We start from the raw sequence: 27,480 nt of genomic DNA, 5'->3' as shown, positions 1-27,480 counted from the left end.
TCCCACAATTATAGTATATTAAATTAATGGCAAGTTTAAGTAATAGATGTATTTAAATTTTGCAATATATTTCCAAATACCATTATGTCTAAAGCTCTTAGGCTATGTGTCCACCCACACCATGGATGCCATACAATGGTATTGACAGAGAGATCAGGAAGTCTTTGGAGTTGACCTTTTCAAGCCTGAATTGTTTCCCAACCCAACAGTTCTGAAGACTAGAATGGGGCAGGGGAGAAAAAATCCCGGTTTAGCAAATGCAATGGTGCCTATATGGAATACTGCTTGCCTCCGTGCTCACTCCCTGTAGGCTCTGCTGGTACTTACCTACACAGCTCCCACTTGGGATTCTTGCTGAAAATCTATGACATTAGAAATAGTTACTGGCAGCTTCAGGCCAGCTGCGTTTTTCCCTGCCAGTTCCATTTTTACATACAAAACCATATGGAGTGCTGAAACAGAAATATTTCCACAGTGCGGTCTCTGTGGCATTAAACAGAAAAAAAGCTCCAGAATTGGCACCTCTACAGAGCATCACTACAGCAATGAGGATATCCTATCTACTATATAAAGAGATCGCAAAGCAGCTCAGTTATTTTATTTCTCAGAGTTCCCACTCTGGCTGTGGTAAGAACCTTTTCCACATGTATGACTAAGATGTTCAAATATAATGCATGGTTTGGGAAATCCAACACGCGGTACTTCTCATAGACACAACTTTTAGAAACCATGCAGCATCCACACCCTTTGAAAATCAGGCCTCCTTCAGATATTACAGAGGCTTTCCCCCCAGTTGTTTTTTGAAAGACTTATTTTTTTTATGTTTTTAAAAGCAGTCACACACACTTGAGAGGCTTCATACACGTGGCAGAAATTGTAGATGTCAAATCAGGTGCAACATACCATGCATTTTGTGGTATGCAAAGGCAGGGATCATGGTCAGATGGAGTACTAAAGGCTTTTCTTTCACTGCCATAAGCATCAGTGTTCTTGTAACTGCAAGAAATACTTAATCTTTTTTTTTTGAAGCTCTATTATAAAAGTAAGGTTTTGCATAGCTCATTTAAATAGTTTAAATGACACAAGGTTAAGAACAGGAAAGCCTTTCACCAAAGGTGGTTAGTCCTTTTCAAAGATTTCATATTATCTGAAGCTTACTTTCACTGCATTCTTTTACCTTGGCTGCTTCCCAAGTGGGTATAAGTTAATTAAATAGGATTTTGACCCTTTAACCTTCCCTATAAACTGCATCTTTACCTAACTCTATTTAAATAAATCAGATAAAAAAACAATCATGTAGCAGAATATGTATTTTTACAGCTGCGGAAAAAACAAACATGTCTACTAAGCTTATTTGTAAGTACTTAGTAGTCAAAGCAACAGCCAAGACTCATGGATGATTTTAATTAAAATAAATCTGGGTGGGCACATAAATTCATTTACGATGGCTTTTCTCAGACTGAAACTTCTCTAGCATTACTGAACAGCACTGCACTACAGTAAGTCCTCATTTGTTCATGGTGACTGAAGTTCAATCCACCTGATTAGCTTGTATTAATTTTATGAGTCATGTAAAGTTTAGCTAGTCTCCACGAAAAATATCAAAGGTACGAGGCTGAAAACTGTTACAGGAAAGGATAGAAAGAAAGAGAACAGGCAGATAATAACAATACAGAACGATACCCAGCATTTCTATAACAGACATGGTCTGGCTCTAATTATCAAAAGAGGGTGAAATAGATGCACCAGGAGAACATCGCATTGCTCTCTACAAACAGGTAGTGCGACTTTCTGTATACAATTATCCCTTTTTACCTTAAATACAAGCTTTTGAATATAAACACCGCCTATTATCTCAGATTATGAGACCCTTCCAAAAAATGATAGCCTTCTCTTAATTTAATCCAGAAACAAAATATAATTTAGGTATGAAGGATGATAACAATTACATATGAAGAAGTGAGTAACCAGCTCACTTACAAAGAACGAACAAAGAATTAAGCTGCCTCTTTGTGCCTAAGTGATGTGTTCAGGTCTCCGCATAGGCAGTGACAAAGACGCTGCCACTGGCGCCTGAGCACTGATCCCATCACTCACCCCCAGCGGGGACTTCACAAATCGAGTTCATCACAGAATGAAATCCTTCCAAAACGTAGGCCTTTGGTTTGCTATACTAATAATAATACTATCTAACCGCCTTACTGGTGCATTATGTTCTGATTTTGCACCCATTTGGTGATAAATACACACATATTCAAGAGCATTAGATTTTGATCATTGGTCGGGACATATTTGCCCGTTTCCTGACACTTCTCTCAACCCATCATCGCTGAACTAACAGCAGGAAGATGACAACTGTCGTGTCATGCATAAGAAGCCCTGCACCCCAGTGTGAGCAGAGGCACGGGCACAGGCAGGGAGGCAGACCTGCGCACCAACTCCCATCTTCGGAGGTGCAACCGATCTCGTTACAAGTGCTTGGGGTTTTTTAATGGCATCACGCATCATGTTTTGTCCACCTTTGTCAAACTACATTAGACCGCGGTTGTTACCACGCACAGGCTGTGATAACAAAGATTAATAGGAATAAACTCTTCTGTTTTTCACATTGCACGGAAGTGGATCATACGGTCTCACCAGCGAGGTTTCTCTGCCCCCCTTCACTATCCCTGAAACAACAGTTTCTAAAGTAAGGTCTAGCAGCAGAACGTGCCCAAAGTAAAAACAAAAAACTGATCAGAAAAGGCACTGGAAATTCTGGAAATTATAATAAATAGTTTAAAGGCATGTCAACAGCCTGTAACTCTCCCTCCTCAGAACATTTTTATCCCTACAAGTAATAACCGACAATAACGGTACTGTAAGCTCAGAGAGATACATACTTTGTGCTTTGAAAGGGCTTTGCATAGAGTTATTTTAATTATTTTCCTTATATAGTAAGTGGAGGATGAAAAAGAGATTTCTGAAATAAGAAATGTTATTGTTAACTCACTAATCACAGCTGAGGGACTTAGGGGCAGTCTGGTTTCTGAAATATCTTTGAGCTTATTTTACAGAATTGACTAAGTTGGTGGTATCCCTGTCACATGGATTTCAATGCAAGGCACCAAAACTTCCTTTATGCAGAAGTAACAATAGACAACACTGGATGCTGAAATCATATCCTGGAAAATTTTAGAACACTAATATTTGAAACAGGACTTTTATTAATTTAAAGAAGCTAATTTTTCATTTGTAAATGCCTGTTTATGAAGTGATTGAGTTAGAGTTGACGTATAACATATACGCTATGTTATTTATTTTTCAAACATAAAATACATATCCCCACTGTTTTGAGAAACTACTGACCCTTAAGAGTCAAAGCAAGGGCGGCTTGATTTCTCTCCTTTGATTCTGGGGGCCCCACAGATGAGGGGGTTATGAGCTTCCCTGTTTTGCTTCTTGACATTCAACACACTTATGGCTTGAGACCAACAGAGTAGCTGGGGGCAGACCGGGTATCAACACATAGGTAGAGCCGCCGAGGGGACCTCGGGAAAAAGCCGAGACGACGGCCAAGGAGCCCAGTGTCACAGAGCAGACCAGGAGGGCAGTCTGCAGCCGAAGCCAGGCAACCACACAGCTACAAACGATGAGGTTTCACAGCAGAAGCTGCTATAATATGGAAATAGATTCTTACCCTCCAGGCCCATATGTCATCACACCAAGCTAAGCTGAAGCTGCCAGCTAAAATGGGCAATTTCACATGAACTTGGCAGGGTGACTGCCAACAGAGCTTGTTTTCCACTGGTGCCACCCACTCTGCTAATCCAATTCTGGCTCCTGATTTGCTTTTAAATAATAATGAACGCAGCAGATGGGAGGGGAAAATGTTCCCGGCAGTTAAGCCAGCATGCAAGTGAGGCTCTTTGCTTTTCACATATCTTGTGCAAACTAGCTCTAAATGCAATGTCAAGTGATTAACAGTGGTTAAACGAGAAAGCCAGGATTTGCCATGTTCTCAGTCATTCAATCTTTGACTAGGACAGGCAGGCAAACAAAACAGACAGAAGGATAACATGTTGAAAGAGAAAGAACAACTTTCATAACATTTAACTTAGATAAGAGAGGGATGGACTCCTCTTCCCGTCCTTGCAAATACCATTTTTTTTGGGGGGGAGGGGAATAAGCGGGGGTTAAGCACCACAGCAATATTAAAAATACCTTTTGAGTCCAACACCCAGTAATCAGGACAGGGACTATTGAGCGTAATCCTATGGCTGACTCCTTTTTGACAAGGAGAGGGGGAACAGGCTGAAGCACCAGGTTAGGGAATAGGGACGTGACTGTCAAGAAGAGGGGTAGAAGGAGACACGGAGAGGCAAAGGGCAGACGGCAAACAGCGTACAGCCAGGAGGCTACACGTCTTTTCAGCAGCAGCAGTAGGACCTATTATTCCTGGGTCACACAGCATTATCTCCTGTCCAACAAACAGCAGGTAAGCTTGTTTGCACAGTGCACTGTGTTTTCTCTTGTGTCAGCCTGACACAGAAGATAATCACCTCCTACTGCTACCTACTGGCCTCACACTGCGGGTTGAAAGGTATGAATCCCACTGACAACACATCTTGATGAAGGTGAAAGAAGGCATCAGTATGATTCCATACACGGAAACTTTTTTCTTTCACTTCCTCAGTTTCTGAAAATTTAGAAAATTACAACTCTTGAAAGGACTTAAAAATGCTTGTGCAATATTGCATCTAATCCCTTCTACATCTGTAGTAGTCTTTAACGTGATTATTTTCTTGCCCCACATGAGACTCTTGCCACATTCACTGCTCAAACTATATGCTGCTTTTGTAAGACAAAGAGTTTTATTGAAAATAAGACCCTTGATTCTTTTATTGTGGAAGTTGGAAGGCCTCAAGTAAGTTGAGCAGGAGACAAGAAAAAGTAAGAAAGCTTCAGTAGCTGAATGCCTAGAAAGTTGCATTTGAGTCCTGCTTCTGCCATAGCTCCTACATGATGCTAGAAAAGTTTTATGAGAGCTCCTACATGATGCTAGAGAAGTTATATTAACCTATTTTATTTATTTTTTTTTCTAACAGGAATTCACTTGGCAGCTCTCATTTTCTGTATAATCCAAGATGGTTCCTGGCTTGGGCTGCTGATACACTGAGCATTCACTGCTCCAACTGAGGTCAATGCAAAATGAAATCCAATCTGAACATATTAAACACTAAAAGATGCTAGGCGCTCTGAGAAATCAGGCAAGAAAAATTGATTTATTTTTAACAATTGCCATTTTAATACCTGTGCCTCAGCTCCTAGTGTGTAAAATGGACACCTCTGTACCATCTCAGCTCATGGAGGTACTGTGAAGGTGGCTTCCCAATGCTGGCAAGGAACTAAGATACAATGCATCACGAAAAGCCTCCATGGAAATCAATGATTCCGTATCTGGTGCAGGCTATGGATACTATAGCCATAATGCATAGGATCAAACACTGAATGATGAAGATGAAAAGAAACATTAACTATCCATCTGTGTTCGCAATCCATTATCCTGTAAAAAAGCGATTTGAGGTCCCAAAGAAATAATAGTAAATGATCCTGTAAATGAAGACTGTAGATGAATGCATAAACCACAGGTGGAGAAAATTAAATTTGAAACCTTAATTTTTGTATTTCCTAACTACTGTTTGAGTTTGCCACTTTAATGAAGTTCTTGAAGCAGACTTTAGGAGAAGACAATGTTGCTAAGAACTAATGGTACATCTTCGCAGTTAGTCACAAATAGGATGAAGAGATTTGTAATATGAAACATAAGCCTGGCTCAAATTTACTATCAGCTTCTATGTCTTTCAACTGAAATATTTTGTCTGGTTTGATGTTGCAAGACCACAGTAACTTAATTTGAGACAGCAACCTTTGATTATGCAGGATAACAGATATTCCATTGTGTAAATTTTATGATCTCTGTTTTTCCATCTAATGTGGGGACTTTAGCATATGCCTTCTAAAAACTGAACGAATTTCATACAGGCATCTGTACTGGCCTGTTCTTTGTACTAATTAAATTAGTTTCCTGTTGAGTAAGTAAAATACTGGCAGCCAGGAACAGTTGGGGAGACAGCTCAGAGGCTTAAGCACTGAACCATGAACTTTGCTGTTTACTACAATATTAAACAAGTAGACACTCTTGCTGACATTAGGGGGAATGAAAGAGCATTCTGTTAAGATACTTGTTTCATTACTGTTCGTGAACTACTGATCTTCTTAAAGAGAGATTTTTAAAGATACAAAAGGTATTTCACTTGATACAGTTAACTAAAAAAAGGTATTACTTGCTTTAAAAATATGTGTGTCAAAGTTAAAGCTGAATTTGAACTTCAAATCTAAGGGGTCAAAACTCAGAAGGGAGAAATAAGCCAAACAGGCGCCCAATAACCCAGCCTCATCTCGGGCTCCGTACCTCCACTCTAATGATCACAAAAGTGAAAACTTTATACAATGCACAGATCTTTGGCCCAAGCACCTCACAAGTGGTGTTGACACCTTGAAGGATTAGGGCAAGAGACATCATGTCTCTGGTCTTCTATTCTAGAGGCTTTCAGCAACTGCTGGAGAGTTTGCCATACATATAAATAAAGCATAACGACAAAGAAGCACACGCAGTATATGAATGGGAGGTCTAAATAGCCATCCTTACTTCAGTTTCATTTTTCCTTGTAATGTAAGAGCTCTTAAAGTATTATAAATTGTTTACATTAAAATATACATGCTTACCACACTACATATACACTGAGACTTTGTGTGCATATATTTAGCTCAAAGCTAATCTCTGAATAAAAGCCCTTTCTGAAAATAGAGATTTATAAAAAGAAACACTGATAAACTTTCAGCTATAGGGACTCTAGTGGTCACTGCAAAAACAGCACTGCAACACAAAACCTGTGTGATTTTGTGGATCACCCCATAAATCTTCCTTTGTCCCATGAGTTTAAGTTTTCAGCCAAGAAAAACAACATTCTTCATAAAATTAATGAAAACAAGCTGCTCTTTGCCTACAGAAAAAGATTTTTCTTAATTAGATTTTTTGCTTTGAATCATATATCCTGTAGTTTGATTAAATCCTCTTAGAAGTCAACTAAAAATTAGAGCTTTGCAGTGTGAATCTCAAAGGTGGTGTTTACTTGGAGAATATAAACCCACTGTGCCTTTGGAAGCTGATATTTAAAGCAACAATAAGAGCAATATGCAAGACAGTTTTTATTATTTTCATTATGTCACTGCATAAATTTATTTTCAGGGCTTAGAGTTTGCAGAGAAATATGATCTGGCCAACGTATTTATTAGAAATAAATGGGCTGTATAAATGAATGTAGATAAAGCAAGAATACTGGAATTCTGGTTAATCCCTTGAGGCAGTAAATCAGGATTTCTAAAGCACTTAATGCAAAATATCTGCATCAAGGGGTTAAATATATAAAATATGAAAAGTCAAAGACAAGAACTAGATTGAAAGGTTACATGGAGACAGTGCTGAAAAAATGGAGCCTGCTGCTAAGTAGATATCCAACGGACATTTATTTAGGTTCACTGGCTGCAGCAGCCGCTGGCATACTCTAAATGAACTCATACAACAAACAAAAATCAAATTCTAGTGACAGTCTTTGATAATTTTTAGTACCAAAGCAGAAAATTTCCTTGCGAGAACCCAGCTACCTGGACGTGATTAAGCTAATGCAACTAATTGCCCTAACTGAAAAACAAAAATGCCAGTTGTCCATACCCTCGCTGCGTCCTTACGGCCTCGGTAGTTCAGATGAGTCCCGTATCCTTCCTGGCAGACTGAGTTTAATCCCCAGTGCAGACAGCAGACAGTGAAAAGACATCACTCATTAGTTTAAGCACTAATCGAATCAGTTCTTATTCACCTGAAAATCTCCCTCCACTCCAGAGTGAAACCGGTCCAAAGAACTCAGTCTTTGCCAGGCCTAAATCGTAACTCAGCCTGAAGAACAATTTCTTTTCACTCTGGCTCCCAGTGCTTTCATACACAAAAAGTCTTCCAAAATCTTGTTTGTATGTACTACTAAAGAAGATCTACTTAAAAAAAAAGCCAAAAACCCCAACCACCCTAACCAACAAAAAATGAAAATCTTGCTCACACAAACAGCATGTTCTCTCAGATTCTCTGTGCAGCAGATGTACTCCTAACACAACTGCAGCCATCGCCCACGATCAGTACGCACTGGCTCCAAAGCTCAGAGGTGCACTTTGTTGTAAGTTATGAAGCAAGACATACCTTGATATATGTATATTTCTGCTTTTATGCACACACATGGATAAAACTGAACTTCATTTTTTTACTACCATATGAAGACTGTAGCCCTGACCCTTTAAGGGACTCCATGCAAAGACACCGGTACCCACACAGAGCTTATTTGAAGTCAATGTGGTTTTCCCAGTGGGAGACAGGAAGAGATGGGAATTACTGCATTAAATTTGTGTATTAGTATTTTCAACATAAATTAAATACTTGCAGCTAAAGCAATAAATACTGAAATCCTACTACACATTGATACCTTTAGATCTTTGGGAAGGCAAGTGACCTCGATCCTGCCTCTGTCGTTCTAAGCTTAAAAGTTTTAAATTTTAAAGGAAATGTAGTCCAGATTGAGAGAAGAATTCCTATTCCCCACACTGGCACCTCCAGAAACTTCATTTGCTTCAGTAGGTCTTAATCACATCCCTAAAGCTAAATATTTGTTCAGCTACATTCCTAAACTGAAGTTTGTATGAATAGGAGATGAAAAGAGACTTTTCTTTGCACGACAAATTACAGCGCTCATCACTTTTGTTCAGCAAGGTTGTATCAAATACTATTTCACAAATCAAGGAATACCCTCAAATTCCTATGAAGAGATGCAGAGGATTAGCTCTTGTACACATCTTTTTCTGGTTGGGACAAGGCTGACAGAATCTACTAAAACCCTGAACATGAGTAATACGTACTTGTTAGACCTTTTTACCTAAAATTGATAGTATAAAAGTTAGTTCCAAACACCAAAGTTTTCTTCCTTTTCCCACCTCTTTTTTTTTTTTACTGTTAAACATACACATTTATATTACACTCAACACGAAGTCATTGAAATGAACATTAAAATTAACTTCTACTTTATCTCTTGAAAGCTTTGGTACCCTAAAAATGCATTTTAACAGGCTCTTACATCTTGTTTTAATGTTGTTATCTGCCTGTGGAGGACCCATATCACCTAGATGTTGTCAAACCTTAGCCCAGCTGAGCAAGCTTTAGGGCATTTTCTCACTTGTTATTTGGCCTCTTGATTATCACTCATGCACAGAAAGAAACTACAAAAAAATGCCCAGGGAATAGCTAATAGTCTCAAAGCTACAATTTTAAGGGAAGATATTGATAGAATGAGCTAACACATCCAAAATGTGTGAACTGTGAATTGTGCTCATTATACACACATTTTATTTGTGAGAATTGGCTACTATGATTACCGTACAGTTTTCAAAATTCATTGTAAAATGGCATTCTTTTGACAACCCAGTGTTACAGTGACACTTAAAAATACTAAATGAAGACAACGGACAAGCACTTACTTGGGAGAAGCAAATCTTGAAAAAAACCAACACTTTAATCACTATTTTTATTTATTTCACAAAGCTGATACTTTACTCCCATGGGTCTGAATGAGTGCGTGAACGTACAGGGAACATGCCATCACAGCATTGCTAATTCATCTGGATTTGACCTCTGAGGAACAGTTTGTGTCATCATGGAGCAAAAGTGCTGGTAAAACATTTGTCTAGATAAAAGACCTCAAGCAGTTAACCTGCTCAGCAGAGGCAACGCAAGCAGGCACCAGGATAATGACCTCTACCGAAATGGGGAAGGTACATCAATGTAATACTATGACAGCAAGACAAACGATGACGGTAGCTCAGCAGGAAAACATTAGCAATGATATAACTTTTGGTACTGTATGTGCATGAAATGCCTTAAGAAGTACAATGCCAACCTGTTTTTACCTGATAATGATTTAAAGTTTTAGTATTTTAAAAAAAAAATCACACCCAACTTTGTTCTTCAGTTGTATTTTAAACTCTTGCTTCCATTCCATTTTATTTTTTCCTAAATAAAAATCCTGACAGAAGTAAATCTACCATGTGGGTAAAAGTCAAAATTCAGATGAAATCAGCCTTTCCCATTTGATACATGAATTATTGGATGGCTACGTTTTTCTGACTTCAGGTAGTTATGACACTACTCTTAAACATAAACCAGAAGAACCTGATGAGCCTTGTTTAGCGAGTCAAACCTGTCCTAACAGACAGATTAACTAATTTCTTATGCAGATTATTTACGCTTAGGATGCCATCCATTGTTTATACTGAACTTTTCTTCTTTCTTTTTTTAAAAGGAGACGCTGTGTCACATATCCATTATTTTTACCAGGCAGAATGCCTTGAATATTTAGCTACCGCTCTTTTAGCACCACACAAAAAGTTCCGGGTTTAAACTATTTATTTTTAAAGTAGTAGCATGATCAGACCTGCATGTTTATCTAAAGATCTTTGCTTTATGAGGGAGATTTTAGTCTGTGAGGTTTCCTCTACACATGGTAGGCAGCTGTCAGCAGCAGTGAGCAGGGCGAGGGGTCACCGCAGCTGCTCTGCAAAATCACAGGGTTCCATCAACATCGCAGAAATCCTGCAGAGTGGGAGCTGGGAGACCACGGATTAGAGTACATTGGAGTCTGTATATAAGGTCACATCATGTCTATCAAAGTGATATCAAACTGGTACGCTGTACAATACATTTTACTGTGTTCTGTGTTCAAAGAAAATAAAAGGAGAATGGACATGTGTGTAGCAGACCACAGTTTAACACAGAATTTCACATTGTCCTTTCAAACAGATGGATTTACTAAGTTCACAAAGACGTGTTGAATCTGTATACACAGTGGAGATGTGTTGACTGAGAGAGAACTACATTTCATGAATTCTTCAGGTCAGACACTAAGAAGATCAAAATAATTCTTGTTAATTAAATAGTAGAAGAGACTATTAAGAGAAACCAGATGTTCACATTTCCTGAATCCTACACACTAATATACATAAATGTATGTCCTTGTATACATATGTCAATAGTTTCCCATAAAATGCCTATTAGTATCTCCTCATGAAACTTCACTTTTATGACATCAGTAGCTTTATCATCTTAAGATAACCCTAAAATTATGATAGATAGGTAGAAAACACATAGTTCTGATTTGTGGGTAAACACAAATCACCTTCAAACCTGCCGGTTTCAGAGGACAGTTACAGGGTATCGAATGCCCTATCTGTCATGTTGGAGACAATCCACAGAATCTGGATATTCGTAATTCTCATTGTTAGGGTGCTGTAACCAGATGAACAAAACTATGCTCCCTGGCAAAAAAAAAAAGATACAGAGCTGACATCTTGCATGAGGAAAGAAGGAAATGGGTAGGGCAACAGAGAATTTATTTTGGCTGAAATATGGAACAAATGAGATGACTAGACAGTAAATGATGTCTTGTACTTCTGGCAATCTTGTGCAAGCTGAAAGCTGGTAGAGGTATTCAGACAATAAGGTTTTATCAAACCACATCTGTCTGCAAAGTTAAAAAGTTGATGACACTAACAATTTTATGCTGTTTCAAAATAGTTTCCACAATTTTACAATTACTGGTAATCACTTGCAGCAATAGAAAATATGAAATGTAGGTGCAAAGAATAAAACACTGAGAAAGCATCTTGATTACAAACTGTACAGTTGTGAAGTATAAGCTGCTGAAATGGTATGATTTAGACTAAAGCCTCCCAAATATCTGAACCAACAGGACTCTGTGACCTTCAAACTTCCTCTGAAAAGTTCTGAAGTTTTACTGTTTAATCTGGTTCTGTGGAGCATCCATCACGGGCATGGGTACCACTTTAAGAATTGCTGACCCTGGCAAAGGTTGCAAAGTTGTCAAAAAAAAAAGTTACCACCTTAAGCAGAAGTAAATTACAAACCTCCCGTTCTCCTTACCATAAATACCAACACCCACTTGCACAGTAAGCCCTTTAATCTCTTCGTCACAAAACCCTTCATGCCTGGCATTCACTTACACATGCATTTGCAGTTATTTTTCACAGCAGATTACCATCCTGCCCTCACCCAGTCGTTACCCAACCTTCCTGGACACACACATCTTCCATTCACTTGCAGGCATCCTCCTCCACTTCGCCTCTTCCCACACTGAAGCCCTGTCGTCTTAACCACTGGCCCAAATACACCTGAGGCGTTGAGAGGTTTCTGAGCCACTAGAGCTCAGCGTGAAGGGGTTTTGTGTCTTTGGGTTTCTCCAGTTTTGTTTTATTTTAAGCAGGAAGCTTTGATGCTAGACCGTTTCTTCCTGCTTTCCTGGGAAAGGCTTCCCCTTACACTGGACAAGCAAGAGTTGGCAAGATTGAACTGAAGAATAAACGCAGACAAATACTCCCAGCAGTGCCAAGGTCTCCCCTGAGCTCTACCACTGCTGACCCAGGTACAGCCCCCTGCCCGGGCAGCTTTTTACAGCCATCATTACTGCCCAAGCACCAATGCTCCCCTCCCACAAGTGGGAACACCAAAGCACCTGCTCCCTTAACTGACGTACCTAGCATCAGAAAGGATCACACAAGTGCTGCCTGTCTTAGTCTACCCATCGAATAATACTTCACCTGCTTTACAAATGGTTTCTCAATCTCAAGTGAATTATCTTTGTAGATACCTGAATAAATGAAAAGGATTAAGGACAGTTGGTGGCAGAAATAAGAGAAAGTGGAAAGTTTCTTACGGCTTTCAGCCCTGTGACTGCTCTTCTAAGCCACAGCCTTGACAAAAAAAAAATATCTGCAAATGCTACCTTATTTTCATGTAAGAATAGGTTTTCACTATTTTTATTTTTTATAAACGTTAATCCGTCCTAAGGACTGATCTTCCTTGGGAAATAAAAGTTCCAGAGAAAGTGGAAGGGGCAAAGAGTCATAAGACAAACGTATCCAAAAAAAAGTTTTTCACCAGAATTATGAGAAATTCTGTCATCCATTTCACTTTGAAATCCTCTCTCCCACATCCTGTATTGGAAAACCGTAGTACGGTACATATTTTTCTCCCATCAGTTCCTTCTTCTCGCATTATTCTCAGGCTAGAGATCAGTTTCCTACAGCCTGTACGGCACAGCGGGAGCTAAGGAGAAGTGACACGCAGAGACAGCCCCGAGTCTGCATAGCTGAGTTCCAGGCTTCCATAATTCCTCCTGCAACTTTACTGGGCATACGACAAATGACTATTTCCCTTTTTTTCTGTGGGGCGTAGCGATTTTTCCACTGGATAGGTCAGCCAACTAGATAATCAATACATGCAGACCAGCAGGCCCTGAGAGTCAGCCCGTAAGCATGATAATTACATCCGAAACACTGTCATTAACAACACGCACCACTACAAGCTCCACTTAACAAGCGACCAAAGCGATGATTCAGAGCACAGCCCTGTGCAAGGCTCCCATTTTAGGCTACAGAGTTGGAAGATTGAGAACTCTTCAATAATTCTACGTTACAAACGTCCTGGTCGTAATTATTATGGTATGCTGGTAACATAATTTCATATATAATTATTAACCCATATTAGAGGAGTAGGGCAAACAGTAGCTAGCTTGAAGTAGTTAGCTCACAATTAGCTCATAATGATTTCATTACTTGGCACATTGTTTTCTTACACAAAGCTCTCATGATTTCTTTTCTAAAATTACAGAGAGAATTGCTGATTAGGAATCTCCACGTGAGCCTGGAATTTATGCACTTGTTTCATTTCAAAATAAATAAAACTAAATTGTATACTTATGCACATATAGGCCAGGCCCACTGAGATCTTCAGGACAAACATATTCAGGCTTTCAAAACAGAGATACAGCCGTTAACAAAATAATCTCTAGCTGCCAAACAGTCTTTCCTTCCCTTTACAATATATGCAATAATTCAGGCACGTAGCAGAATATTTTCACAGCGATCTTAATCTTTGTAATAGATTTGAAAAGTTCTTTATGCTCCTTACATTTTTTTACAAAATGAATAGATGTGGATTTGGTTAAAATTCTACATGTACTGGTTACACAAGGAGAAAAGATAAACCTTTTATTTTATATTCTTTCTAATGATGTTGATAACATTTGCACGCATGTAGAAGTTTTTCGGGAAAATCCTTAAACATTACTAAACAATAACAAAGAAGCGCAGTCTTCATGTTTCCCTTCTTTTTTTGTTTCCCTTTGTATTGTCATCTTCTGCTTCCCACTGGTCTCCCTATCTGCTCTTCTACTTTGGTAAGAAATACTGCAGCATGTCTGGGAGAGTCAGTAAGGAAAAGAAAGTCTTGCAGTGACAGAGCTGCTCTGCAGGCTGACAGTGCGAGACATGGCTTCTAAATAATTCAGTCTGGGACCAGAAATGGCAATTCTATGTATGCAGAAATACCTCAGATTTGAGGTCAAACACTTCACGTTCTCAAGAACTAGCAACTGGTAAGTGGAATTTCCACATTTTGAAATGGACTTATCATTTGCTTTCAACTATATGGGTAGGAAATACTAGTATGTATAGAACTCAAGTCACCATCCTTAAAAAACCCCCACCCTCAACAGCTGCTGCTTTAGAGTATTTGGGAGTTATTTCATTTTCTTCTACATTTGAGTTCCCATTGCCTGGTCAGGATAGTGGCGGGATGAGAGCTAGAGGTGTTATCGACAGGAACATGGATGGTACTGTAATTCAGAAATGGCAAGGCAACAAAAAAAGGTAGGTTATGCAAAGAGAGCACTGAAATACCATGTCACCAAATATTTCATATTTACACATCACATACACATATAATTAGCTTTTTTTCTTAAGTATACAAACACAAGCACATTTCCATTTTCACCCATACACTTTAGGCAGATGAAATCGTATAAATGCAATAGATTCTCTCAAGGCTGACTATATCCGAAAGCTCTGTCCACCCCTCTCGGTGCGTGCGTGCATTTCTGCACACAAGTTTTACGCAAAGGTACTTACTCTCAGCCCCTGGAGAGAAGAGGATTTCTTAGCACAGTTCACTGTCCCTTTTGCACTGTCACAAAACAAATGCTGGTGACAGCAATGGGAATAATACTTCCAAAACAAAGGAACTGTTCAATTTAAGTCCACAGAATGCAAGTTCACATTTATAAATACGTGCTATTCAGCGTGCAAGTTCTTTTCAGCTAGATAAAGCTTTTTGGTTATTTTTATTATTACTATTTTTCTAAAACAAACTAAATGTCTTGGGTCTGGAAGCAATCAAACTGGATGTGAATGTGAAGTACAACTCCAAAAATGCTTGCAACATAACTCTGGCCTATTGCAGTGTTGTTACTACAGTTCCGGTTTCTGCTGGAGCTGTAGCCACGAAGCTTCACGGGAATCATTGAAGAGCGATCACAAAAATACCCCTTTCCCCATTGTCCCTCAAGCAGCATGGATCAAATAACTGCTGCTCAGCTGTCTGTCTTTTAAATAAAAATATTTTCTTCATTGTACATGTATCAGTGGCAGGCTGGAGTGCGTTTCGCCTCTGTTTTGTTTTTCACACCCCCAGCTGTGGATCACCAGCCAGGACCGCGGTGAGAAAGGTTTTGGCGTGTTTTACAAACTTTACTCATTTTATTTCGGTACAGGAGAAAGTGTGGCCAGAGGAACTTCTTTTCTCTTGTTTAACACAGACAAAAAGCATCAGAAAACAGTAATTATACAGATCCTACAGAAAAGCAGTGAAAGCGTGTCACTATTTCACATGAAATTTCAGGTGTTTTCGGGGACTTTCCCTATACCTATGATAGGTATGAACACTCAGTACTGTTGGTTTTGTTCTATTTTATGCTACTATCCTAAGTATTTTCAGGGGAAAAAAAATTATCCACAAATGGTTTTATTCTCAAAAGCATGAGTTTCTTCCCTACAGAATTGGAAGTACTGGGGAAAAGCTTAGCCCAGAGTGTTAAGTGGATCAGAGGAAGACAAGTAATAGAAACAGGTTGGTTTGGAAGAGGATGTGGGAGTGGTTATGTGATCTGCTAGAAAACTCCAGATTCAATCTTTGGTAGTTTCTACACCAAAGATTTCTTGGGAGGCAGACTGGGAACACAGTGTTATATATTTGTGTCATCTTCTGCTCTCCTCCCTACTGTTTGCCAATGGCAACTGTCAGGGACAAAATATTCATCTCGATGGACTTTCAGTCTTCCTCAATATGGATGTTTTCATGTTTGTAGGAGCTTTCAAAACTCTAGTTTGGGAGGCAGGTAACCGTGAGACCCTGAGACTATGCAAGTACTCGGTTAGTCCACCTGCCCAGTGAGCTCACTCAGTTACTTTTTGAGAAATGTAGTTCTTAAGCCTAGAACATTATTTTGAAGTTGTAGTGTAGTTATCTACAGGTATTCTTACATTAAATTTCATGTTTAATTGTATACATTTTGATACTAATCCTTAACTTCCAATGCTTTTTGAGCTGCAGCTCATTAACTCTTTGATAATAATGACTAGGAAATACCTAATCCTGGGATTTGATTCAGTATCAATACATGTCCTACAAACTGCATTTCTCTGCAGTAAAACACAATACTTTATGAAAAGAATGTGCATTTACCAGAGTAGATAAAAATGCTCATCCTACAGCACTATACAAACAATGAAAACTGTTCTGATCGTCTGTGACAGCCTCTAAGTTTGTCAGCAAAGAAAATCTGCAACAGTAATTAAACATTGCCCACTTGTGTGTAACTAGTCTCCTTAGATGTCCAACTATTGCCCTTCATTATCACAGATGCAATGCAGTCCTTTCAGTATTTATCTCACTGGCTGATGCTTTCCAGTGTAGGTAGGAGACCCAAACCGCACCCACAGCATCTCCCCGCCTGGGAACGCTGGAAGGGTACCACCACGCAGAGGTGCCCGCACAATTAGCCACACTCTCAAGAACATGAAATATTGAAAGCTGGAGACAGAATCAAGCCTCAGAAGTAGCGTACAAAGTTTAAGTCAATTCTTTTACTTATATGGCAAAGCTGGGAAAGAAGCTTTTTATACATATTTTCTCCCATTATACCTCCTCTCCTCCCACCCCAAAAAATACTCTCACTTATGAGGACAGTAGGATGAGAACAGTTGAGGCAAATGTTCCTATATATGGAAGAGCCTCTGAGTTAAAGATAGCTCTGGATGACAGATCATGTTAAATTCTCATCATGCCCAGGCTCCTCACAGTTACAGTAGTAGAGATTAAGTGATGAAGGAAAAACCCACTATTTAATTCCAGGGGCTTCCCGACAGGAAAAAATACTTGAGAAACAGAGAGAGTCCTAAATTCCCATCTATTTCTTCTCGTGATACCATCCATAATGTTAGTCTACATTTTTCAGTGAACCTGACACCTGAGCAAGTATTTTATGTTTTCAGTTAACAGCAATGTAAAGGTGCCAGATAATACTTGTCAAAAAATGGTGCTGTTTTTCATTTGAGAGCTATCTCCATAGCCAAATGACTGCAAGATCAGTGTTGCACTGTAACATAATTCAAACCACAAGCCTATAATATGTTGTTTCTACTGCCAACATGTAATGTTTGCTGAATATTAAATAAAGTGTTCACAGACTTTAACACTATATACAAGCATTTTCCTTAAACGGATAAGGACACCAACAAGCAATGTGACTGCCATTTTTATTGGCAGTCCTGAGGTGTGCGTTTAAATACTTAATCTTTACAATCTGGTTCTACACAGACAGGTTTTATCCATCTACTTTGTCATTTTAAAATTAGATGTATTTGCTATAATAAATTTCTACCATGTGCCTTTTTCTGTGTTAAGGTTAAAGATTTGTCCTCTCCTAAAAATGACAATTTATTAAATCTTTCTTTTCATCTTGAGTTCCTGTGCCACTTAAAGACCTAATGAAGAATACTTCTCCCAAAAAGTATTTTTTAACAGAAAAAAACCTAATAACTAAATTGTAAGCCAAATGAAAGAGGATTGAGCATGTATAACCAGAAAAGACCGAGACTCGCACAGTTGTGACTCGCACAACTGGAGTGCGGCGATGGATGGCTATAAACTCTTCAGGAGGGATAGGCGAGGCAGGAGAGGTGGTGGGGTAGCCCTATACGTTAGGGAGTGTCTGGATAGTTTAGAGCTTGATGATGGTGACGATAGGGTGGAGTGTCTATGGGTAAGAATCAGGGGGAAGGCCAACAAGGCAGATATTGTGGTGGGACTCTGTTACAGACCACCCAACCAGGATGAGGAGACAGATGAACTATTCTATAAGCAGCTGGGAGAAGCCTCACGATCGCTAGCCCTTGTTCTTGTGGGGGACTTCAACCTACCAGATGTCTGCTGGAAATACAATACAGCAGAGAGGAAACAGTCTAGGAGGTTCCTGGAGCGTGTGGCAGATAACTTCCTGACACAGCTGGTGAGCGAGCCAACGAGGGAAGGTGCCCCGCTGGACCTCTTGTTCACCAACAGAGAAGGACTTGTGAGCCATGTGATGGTTGGAGGCCGTCTTGGGCAGAGTGATCACAAAATGATAGAGTTTTTGATATGTGGAGAAGCGGCGAGGGGGATCAGCAGAACTGCCACCTTGGACTTCCAGAGGGCAGACTTTGGCCTGTTTAGGAGACTGGTCGAGAGAGTCCCCTGGGAGGCAGCCCTAAAGGGCAAAGGAGTCCAGGAAGGCTGGACATTCTTTAAGGAGGAAGTCCTAAAGGCACAAGAGCGGGCTGTCCCCAGGTGCCGAAAGACGAGCCAGCGGGGAAGAAGACCGGCCTGGCTGAACAGAGAGCTCTGGCTGGAACTCAGGAAAAAGAGGAGAGTCTATGACCTCTGGAAGAAGGGGCAGGCAACTCAGGAGGACTACAAAGGTGTAGCAAGGCTGTGCAGGGAGAAAATTAGAAGGGCCAAAGCTGAGCTAGAGCTCAATCTGGCTGCTGCTGTAAAAGACAACAAAAAAACACTTCTTCAAATACATTAGCAGCAAAAGGAGAGTTAAGGAGAATCTCCAGCCCCTAGTAGATGGGGGAGGGAACACAGTGACCAAGGATGAGGAAAAAAAGGCTGAGGTACTTAATGCCTTCTTTGCCTCAGTCTTTAATAGCAGGGCCAATTGTTCTCTGGGTACCCAGCCCCCTGAGTTGGAAGATAGGGACAAGGACCACAATGGAGCCCCCATAATCCAGGGGGAAATGGTTAGGGACCTGCTGCACCACTTAGACACTCACAAGTCTATGGGGCCGGATGAGATCCACCCAAGAGCACTGAAGGAACTGGCAGATGTGCTCACCAAGTCCCTTTCCATCATTTACCAGCAGTCCTGGCTAACTGGGGAGGTCCCAGCTGACTGGAGATTAGCAAATGTGACACCCATCTACAAGAAGGGCCAGAAGGAGGACCTGGGGAACTACAGGCCTGTCAGCCTGACCTCGGTACCGGCGAAGCTGATGGAGCAGATCATCCTGAGTGCTATCACACGGCATGTAGAGGATAACCAAGGGATCAAGCCCAGCCAGCATGGGTTCAGGAAAGGCAGGTCCTGCTTGACCAACCTGATCTCCTTCTACGACAAGGTGACCCACCTAGTGGATGAGGGAAAGGCTGTGGATGTTGTCTATCTGGACTTCAGTAAAGCCTTTGACACGGTTTCCCACAGCATTCTCCTGGAGAAACTGGCTGCTCATGGCTTGGATGGGTGTACTCTTCGCTGGGTAAAGAACTGGCTGGATGGCCGGGCCCAAGGAGTGGTGGTGAATGGAGTTTACTCCAGTTGGCGGCCGGTCACAAGCGGTGTTCCCCAGGGCTCTGTGTTGGGGCCAGTTCTGTTTAATATCTTTATCAATGATCTGGATGAAGGGATCGAGTGCACCCTCAGTAAGTTTGCAGATGACACCAAATTGGGTGGGAGTGTTGATCTGCTTGAGGGCAGGAAGGCTCTACAGAGGGACCTGCACAGGCTGGATCGATGGGCCAAGGTCAATTGCATGGGGTTTAACAAGGCCAAGTGCAAGGTCCTGCACTTGGGCCACAGCAACCCCATGCAATGCTACAGGCTTGGGGAAGAGTGGCTGGAAAGCTGCCTGGCAGAGAAGGACCTGGGGGTGTTGGTTGACAGCTGGCTGAATATGAGCCAGCAGTGTGCCCAGGTGGCCAAGAAAGCCAATGGCATCCTGGCTTGTATCAAAAATAGTGTGGCCAGCAGGACTAGGGAAGTGATTGCCCCCCTGTACTCGGCACTGGTGAGGCTGCACCTTGAATACTGTGTTCAGTTTTGGGCCCTTCACTACAAGAGGGACATTGAGGTGCTGGAGCGTGTCCAGAGAAGGGCAAGGAAGCTGGTGAAGGGTCTGGAGCAGAAGTCTGATGAGGAGCAGCTGAGGGAACTGGGGTTGTTCAGCCTGGAGAAAAGGAGGCTGAGGGGAGACCTTATTGCTCTCTACAGCTACCTGAAAGGAGGTTGTAGAGAGGTGGGGGTCGGTCTCTTCTCCCACGTAACAAGCGATAGGATGAGAGGAAATGGCCTCAAGTTGAGCCAGGGGAGGTTTAGACTGGATATTAGGAAATTTTACTTCACTGAAAGGGTTATCAAGCATTGGAAGAGGCTGCCCAGGGAAGTGGTTGAGTCGCCATCCCTGGAAGTATTTAAAAGACGTTTGGATGAAGTGCTTAGGGACATGGTGTAGTGGTGGTCTTGGTAGTGTTAGGTTTACGGTTGGACTCGATAATCTTAAAGGTCTTTTCCAACCTATACGATTCTGTGATTCTGTGAAAAGATACAAGTCCGCTCTCACTCCCTGTGCCAGGCTTACGCATAGCAACTGGCACAGCTGAGGACCACACTGTTCTGGAGATGAGAGTCTCCTCCTTCTGCTTTCCACCCTGTAGGAAATGAAGAATGGCTGGTTGGTCCATACAGCTGCAAACCCATTATTTCTCCTCACCTCCTACCTATCGCCCAATCTGCCTCCAAGGCTCTGCAAAAGATGATCCCATGGAGCACAGCTCCTTGGTATATGGGCAGACGACATTTGGCATGAACTCCTACATTGTGGATTTGACTCCTCCTCAGTTCAACAGAAGGACAACTCTCTCTACCACACACTTCTTAGCTGGTTGGTCAAGGCTTACCTCTGTAAAGATGCCTGCCTCCGTGCTCTACTCATGACACCAGGCTGAGCAAAGCTGGCCCTGGAAGATGTAAAATGCACTTTCCTCTTAGCGGAAGAGAGTGGATCTGCCTGTTGTTACCCCCATGGCTTTCCCTCTGAAAGGGCAACGGGAGGAGAGCTTTAGGCTCTGTCAGGGGCTTCAGGGCAGCTCAAGCCCCCAGGAGCAATGCCGAAAGAGGGCTAAATCGGCATACACAGCCCCCGCCCCAGCCCTCTCCCTTGCAGCTAGCTCCTATGGTGGTCTTTCCACGGGGGCCTGCAGTGGGGCTGTAAAAACACAGCATGGTAAATTCAGAATGAATATTTAAAGCTATGTGTACACGGGCATGCATTCAAGTCGCACACTTCACAGCTGGATTTAAAAACTGGCAAAGCCAGAATGCAAATGGATTGAGGATAGTTTCACACAAGACAGTTTTTATCTTGTACAAAGAAACAGTATTTGAAGGGTGAAATAGCACTCAGGGACTCCTTTTGAAATTCCTGCAGCTTCTATTCAGAGTCTTGGTTTCTGCTGTTCCTCCATCTCTCCATGGGTACTTTTAAGTATCCATAAACATACGTGGCGGGAACGGAGGGCAGGATTGAGAAAAATAATGGGACCAACTTCCACTCTCATCCCAGGCAACTGGGGAAGGAACCAAGCAATCCAAATATCAAAGCAATTTTACTGTGTAGCTTAATGGCAGAATGGCAGAGGCTGATAGTTTCCTACACATTCTGTAAGCAGATAATAATAATTATTATTTAATAGGAAGCTGAATACATGGTACCTAGTTTGGTTACCAGCTGTACAGATTGCTACAAACTGTACAGATTTCTTAGCCTTTTTAGGGTGGATAAAATAAAAACTTACTATGTGCTAGAAGCTTCTTTCTTTGCTGACAGGAACCAACTACACTTTTGCCCCCTCTTAAACAAACCAGTGTACTTTTCACTCCATAAATCTCATATTACTTCCTTCCTTTTCATTTATTTTGAACCAGAAGGAGGAGTTTTTAACAGAAGTGCTCTATAGCAGCAGGAGGAAAACAGCAAATCAGGGTGGAAGCTGCATAAGGAAAGTAAATCAAAAGCAATAAAATCATGGAGATCCAGCAAGCTTTGTAGGGGGAAATGAAGTCGAAGTTGACTGAATCCAGAGCTGGAGAAACATTACACATGAGAAAACACCATTAAAAATAGGCTGCACTCTTAACAGATGATATGGGAAATGAAGTAATAATTTATAACAAAGGTAGGAAAAAACCTGCCAGGTTTGCAAATTTCAAATGAGATGCAAGTTTGAATAACAAGTGATAATGAAATGCAAGCACACAATCTTAAGGGTAGAACACCACGGAACAATTTAATTAAAAGGAAAACAATACGCTGTGCAACACAGGATCAGAAATAACATACTGCCTGATGTTTCTGTTCAGCTTACTAGATAGTTATTTATCCGATAGGGTAAGCAATACATTCTAGCGCTTGAAAAATTTTGCATAAAGGTTTGAACTTGACCTGAAAAATATCAGTAATGATGCAAATCTCTCCAAGCAAGTATTTTTTAAAAATTCTTTCAGCTGAATTTAAGTGACATATAAAACAAATGGAAATGTCTGTGGTCATAAGAACTTCTGCTACACATGTATACTTTTTAAAAGTAGCTTTACTTTCAAAAGCAGAATATGGCAAGCATTTACTGTAATAAAATACGGCCATTTTTTCCAGATCTCTAAGAATGGTCTTAAAAATATTCACACAGTTTTGCAGGCCTTCAAAAGAAAAAAATCACACCCTGGAAATCTCCTATAACTGTGATATTAAGCAGTGCAATAAAAGGGTAGCTTAGTTTATGTTAAAGGATATTAACTACAATATAGGATATTGCAGAAGAAAAATGCCTGCAGATTTGCAAATGAGTTTCACACATGATTTATAAATGCAAATGTGAATTGTAGGTGATAATGAAATACAAGCAAGTAAGTACACATGATAGATCAGATACCCCGGGGAGGTGGGGGAAGCGTGCTGCACTAAACGTACTTTTTAAAATGTCAGAATTGGACCCAAATAGCATGAGAAAGAAGCATCTTGATAGAGTGGTCTTATAGGAAAATAGCATCTGGGTAACACCAAATGACATGTGGAAGGTAAAGGCAGAGTGAGTGTTAGCAGTTGTGGGAGAAAATACAGTACCAAGGTGTATTAAAAACAAAGACATTAATCTTAAGTCTGAAAGAGAGAATACTGGTTATATTGGCCACTAAATTTAGCCAAGATTACCAAACCTCACAAAGTCCACAAAAGAAGACAATGTATGTATATGAACGTTGGCTTAAGTTAATGGATATTCTTGGTTTGCCATTATTAGTAATATACAGCTACCCAAGGAGATGCACAGGGAATGCAGAATCAGAGGACAGTAATTCCTCATGGGGAGCCGGGGCAAAGCAAACACCAAGAGGAGCTTTTTCACTCAAAAGTGTCTTTGGACACATAGCCCAGGTGCCTGCAGAATTCCTTCCATGCAGCAATGATGGACTGAAGGAGCAAACCCATGCTTTCCTATATTCCCACTGGCTCCGTAGTTAACAGTTTAGCTGTTGCTTAGACTGAAGGACTGTGGACAAAGAAACCTTGCGAGTGTCTTTGGAAGAATTCTGTGGAATTCTTTTAGGGATGAACTCAGGTCAGGGGAAAAATGCACTCACTATATACAAGTTTGCCTGACGACAGACAGTAAGTGGCATACCTTGATAAGGTTGTTGTTTTACAGATATTAAGAAAAAAAGAGAGTTAAGTCAGAAGTCAGCTCCATTAAAAAAAAAAAGACAAATATGAACCATTTTATATGGGTCTGCTTATTCCATCTTGGCTTGGCATCACTGCAGTAGCTGTCTGCTGTTTTCCTACTGTTTTTTAAAGCTGCAGTGATTTTTGTGGTGGTATACAGAGGCAGAATTCGATGGCCTTCCAAATTTGTATTTACAATTTGAGGATTAGTCACACAGGGCTTTATTAAAAAGCAAATTATTAAAACAGAACACTAATAAAACTATAAGATAAATAGGTTAAGTATATAAAACTATCTTCATCTTATAACTTTATGCCTCATGCAAAGCCTATGAGGAGATAAAATGAAAACTCAGAATTGCTGGGCAACTTTGACAGCTGACTTTTTAGGGCAGGTTTCCATCAATTAAAATCAGAGATCTGACTGAAACTGAGCCATGTAAGGGCTGGGCATCTGGGCTACTTTCCTTTCATATATTCCATGATCTCTACCCAAAGCAGCTAAACCAGCTCAGAGAATTCAGTATAAGTTTTAGGTGACACATGGAAAGATGTATTATAGACATTTAATCATGAAATATAAAAACAAGGAAAAAGCAATCCTTAGAATGGATATATGAAATACTTTAAGTATTTACATATAACATATAACAGACTGCCAGTAGTGTGGGAGTACCTTGAGTACCCAAGATACCCCCAGGACATTACGAGGGAGGCATTCGGAAAAGGGTATGCACCTTTCAAACGAGCTGGCTGCACCATGGCCATAACATTCAAAGGGTTAATTACACAGCTGAGTGTCTGCTCCATTTACTGATAAGCAGAGTATGCTGTAATTTTTTGGATTTATGAATTGCTGGGGTCAGTCAGCATCTTGTGCACAACAGCTTCTGTCTAGCTCTATCCCTTACCTGCTGGGCAGAGACAATCCCTCTCTCGCCTGGAACCCCGGAGCCCTCTAAGCCGCTTGCTCTGTAACCTTGGCAGCTGGGACTAACACAATTCTTCATTTTTTTTGCAACTGGGCCTCTCTAAATAAAAACTACGGAGCCTTGTTAGCCAACAACTGAGCGTGAAATCACGACATTGCAATCCCCTACCATAAGAGTCAATCAATTTTTTTCATTACAGAGTTGTATGCTAGGGTCAACAAGAAGAAAAAAGCACATGGAGCAAAATGGACGTAACAGTGGAGAATTACAAAGTCTCTTCCAGGCTGTAAGCTTATTTTCATTATAATGATGTGCAGTTTGCAAAAAATATGCTCTTGATATAGCTTTTTAATAAAAATCAAGAAAACCTAGTGGTTAATACTGTCCTTTGAATGCTAGCTTACATTAGACCAGACACAACAAAGCAATCTGTACAGCCTGTGCTGATGTATCTTGGTAGTACAATCCATTTGACATTCAAATGGTTTACTATTCCTTTTAAAAAAATGACATAATTTTACATTAAGCAGGGAGTAAACTTAAGTGACAGGTTTAAACTGCTAAATTTTCTGGATGGTATTTTCATTGCATTAATTAGTAGGAAGGAGGATTAGATAAAGGCATGGGGCTAAGCTGGTATATTTTAGCTTAAGAATCAGGGCCGATCTGCTCCACAACATAGTTGTTACTCTCACCCATTTCCAACAAGTTTTTAGCTTAGTAGTATACACTAGACGACCCATTTTCCTGAACCATGCTGAAAAGCCTGAAGGTAGATCCAAACATGCCTAAGTTATTGGTAATGCAAAGGTGGTCACTACACAGTGCTACCAGTTTTACTAGGCAAGCTTTACCCCATACACTTTTTTGATGGCAGGGTAACAATCCCTAACATGAAGCCTGATGATAAATCAGGATAATTTGGTAATAGAAATAAAGCCCATACCTATATTTTAAAACCCTTATCTTTGCATAATCAAACATTTGTCTGAAATAATATTTTTCTCCTGTATTTGAAAAGAACCATCACCATGTACCATCAAAGACTCTTACTCCCAGGAATTATTCTTGCAATAAGCCAAATAGTGTCAGATGTGAACCTATTTCTAGAGCAGCTATGTTACAATGCGAATTGAACCTCATATGCCGGTACACTTTTGGTGGAGAATCACTGTCGCTTAATAATACTAATACGAAACAATGGCCTTGATCTGGAGGACAGCCATCACAGAGCAGTGTTGAATATAATCCTACAGACCATTTCACCCTATTCAAGTTGTTTGCTAAAAGCCCTAAGGTCAAATTCTCTCCTGACATAAACACCCTTGAAAATGGTGACTTTACTATAGATCTATATTGTTAAACTATTGCTTCTACTGGAAGAGCATGCCCTCAATTGTCCAAAGAAAGTCACGCATCTCACTGCTGGGTGGGAATTTGCCTCTTCATGTGTAACTTCAATTCTCAGTCTATCTTTCTCTCCTAAAGCCCAAACAAACCCTCTGTCCTTCACCTCTGTCCTACAGAGTTCAAAAGCCAAAATACTTTACCAAGACTGGGAAAAAAAAAAAAGTCGCTTTATAATCTACAGAAGACTGAAGTGTTTATATATTTAAAATGGCTTTTGCAAACCCAGCTGTTCTCCATGTCTGTGGTAAATAGGAGAAGTAACTATGGACTCGAACTGCAGCAGGAGCAGCCAAGCTTGGAAAGACTTTCTTGATGTCTAACAGTAAGGATAGCAAAGCTCTGGAACAGGCTGCCCGGGGGAGGTGGTGGAATCGCTATTATTGGATGTTTTTAAAAACAGGTTACTCAAACATCTGTCAGAATGACACAGATGCAGCTGATCCTGCCTTGGGGAAGGCAGGATAGACTAGATGACCTCTCGAGGCTCTTCCTGCCCTATTTTCTATGATTCAGTGATTCAGCACATAGCTTTGAAACACCCTGGGGCTTGACTCTTTTCTCACCTCATGTTATTTTTAAACTGGTGCAACTTCACTGACTTCAGTAGAGCTTTTCCTCCCCGTCCTGCAGTAAGTGTGAGAAGAATCAGAACTCACATTTCTTACACAAATGGAGACTGGGTCTAACCCCCAGCTGTGCTGCACAGCTGATTTACTGAGATGACTTTTTTTTACCCCTTTAAAGCAGGCAATAGCAGTGATTTAATTCAACCCTTGTATTATTTAGTAAAAATCTGAGTCCCATTATATGCAGCAAAGGGGAAAAAAATTCTTAGAAACATTCTTTGCAATTTTCAGCAACTGTCAACTTTTTCTCCCAATGTATTTCTCTTTGTGTACAGAGACAGAGCTCGAGATCAAGAAAAAGTCCACCTCACCTACCAGAGGAAGCCACAGTGGATAGCAAAGAAGAAGAAAGGAAACAGGATAACCAATACCACAGTACTTAGCAGTACCTCAGAAACAAGGACACAATACACTACAGTTGGCTGCAACATCTT

General features: G+C 40.5%; 1 protein-coding gene across 5 annotated transcripts in view; it reads right to left on the bottom strand.

Annotated features, from left to right (window-relative positions):
- CDK14 (cyclin dependent kinase 14) overlaps positions 1 to 27,480 on the bottom strand; it is a 357,378-nt gene that overhangs the window by 35,474 nt on the left and 294,424 nt on the right. The window contains exon 15 of one of the 5 annotated variants that reach the window (XM_075492800.1): positions 10,478 to 11,034. The exons of the other annotated variants lie outside the window; for them this stretch is intronic. The gene's annotated coding sequence lies outside the window, so the exon portion shown is untranslated. Of the gene's footprint in view, positions 1 to 10,477; positions 11,035 to 27,480 lie in introns of those variants that run through there. 5 annotated transcript variants of the gene reach the window in all.

Source organism: Mycteria americana, chromosome 2 (assembly GCF_035582795.1).
Source record: "Mycteria americana isolate JAX WOST 10 ecotype Jacksonville Zoo and Gardens chromosome 2, USCA_MyAme_1.0, whole genome shotgun sequence".
Lineage (NCBI taxonomy): Eukaryota > Metazoa > Chordata > Aves > Ciconiiformes > Ciconiidae > Mycteria > Mycteria americana.
This window is presented reverse-complemented; position numbering and strand designations above follow the sequence as displayed.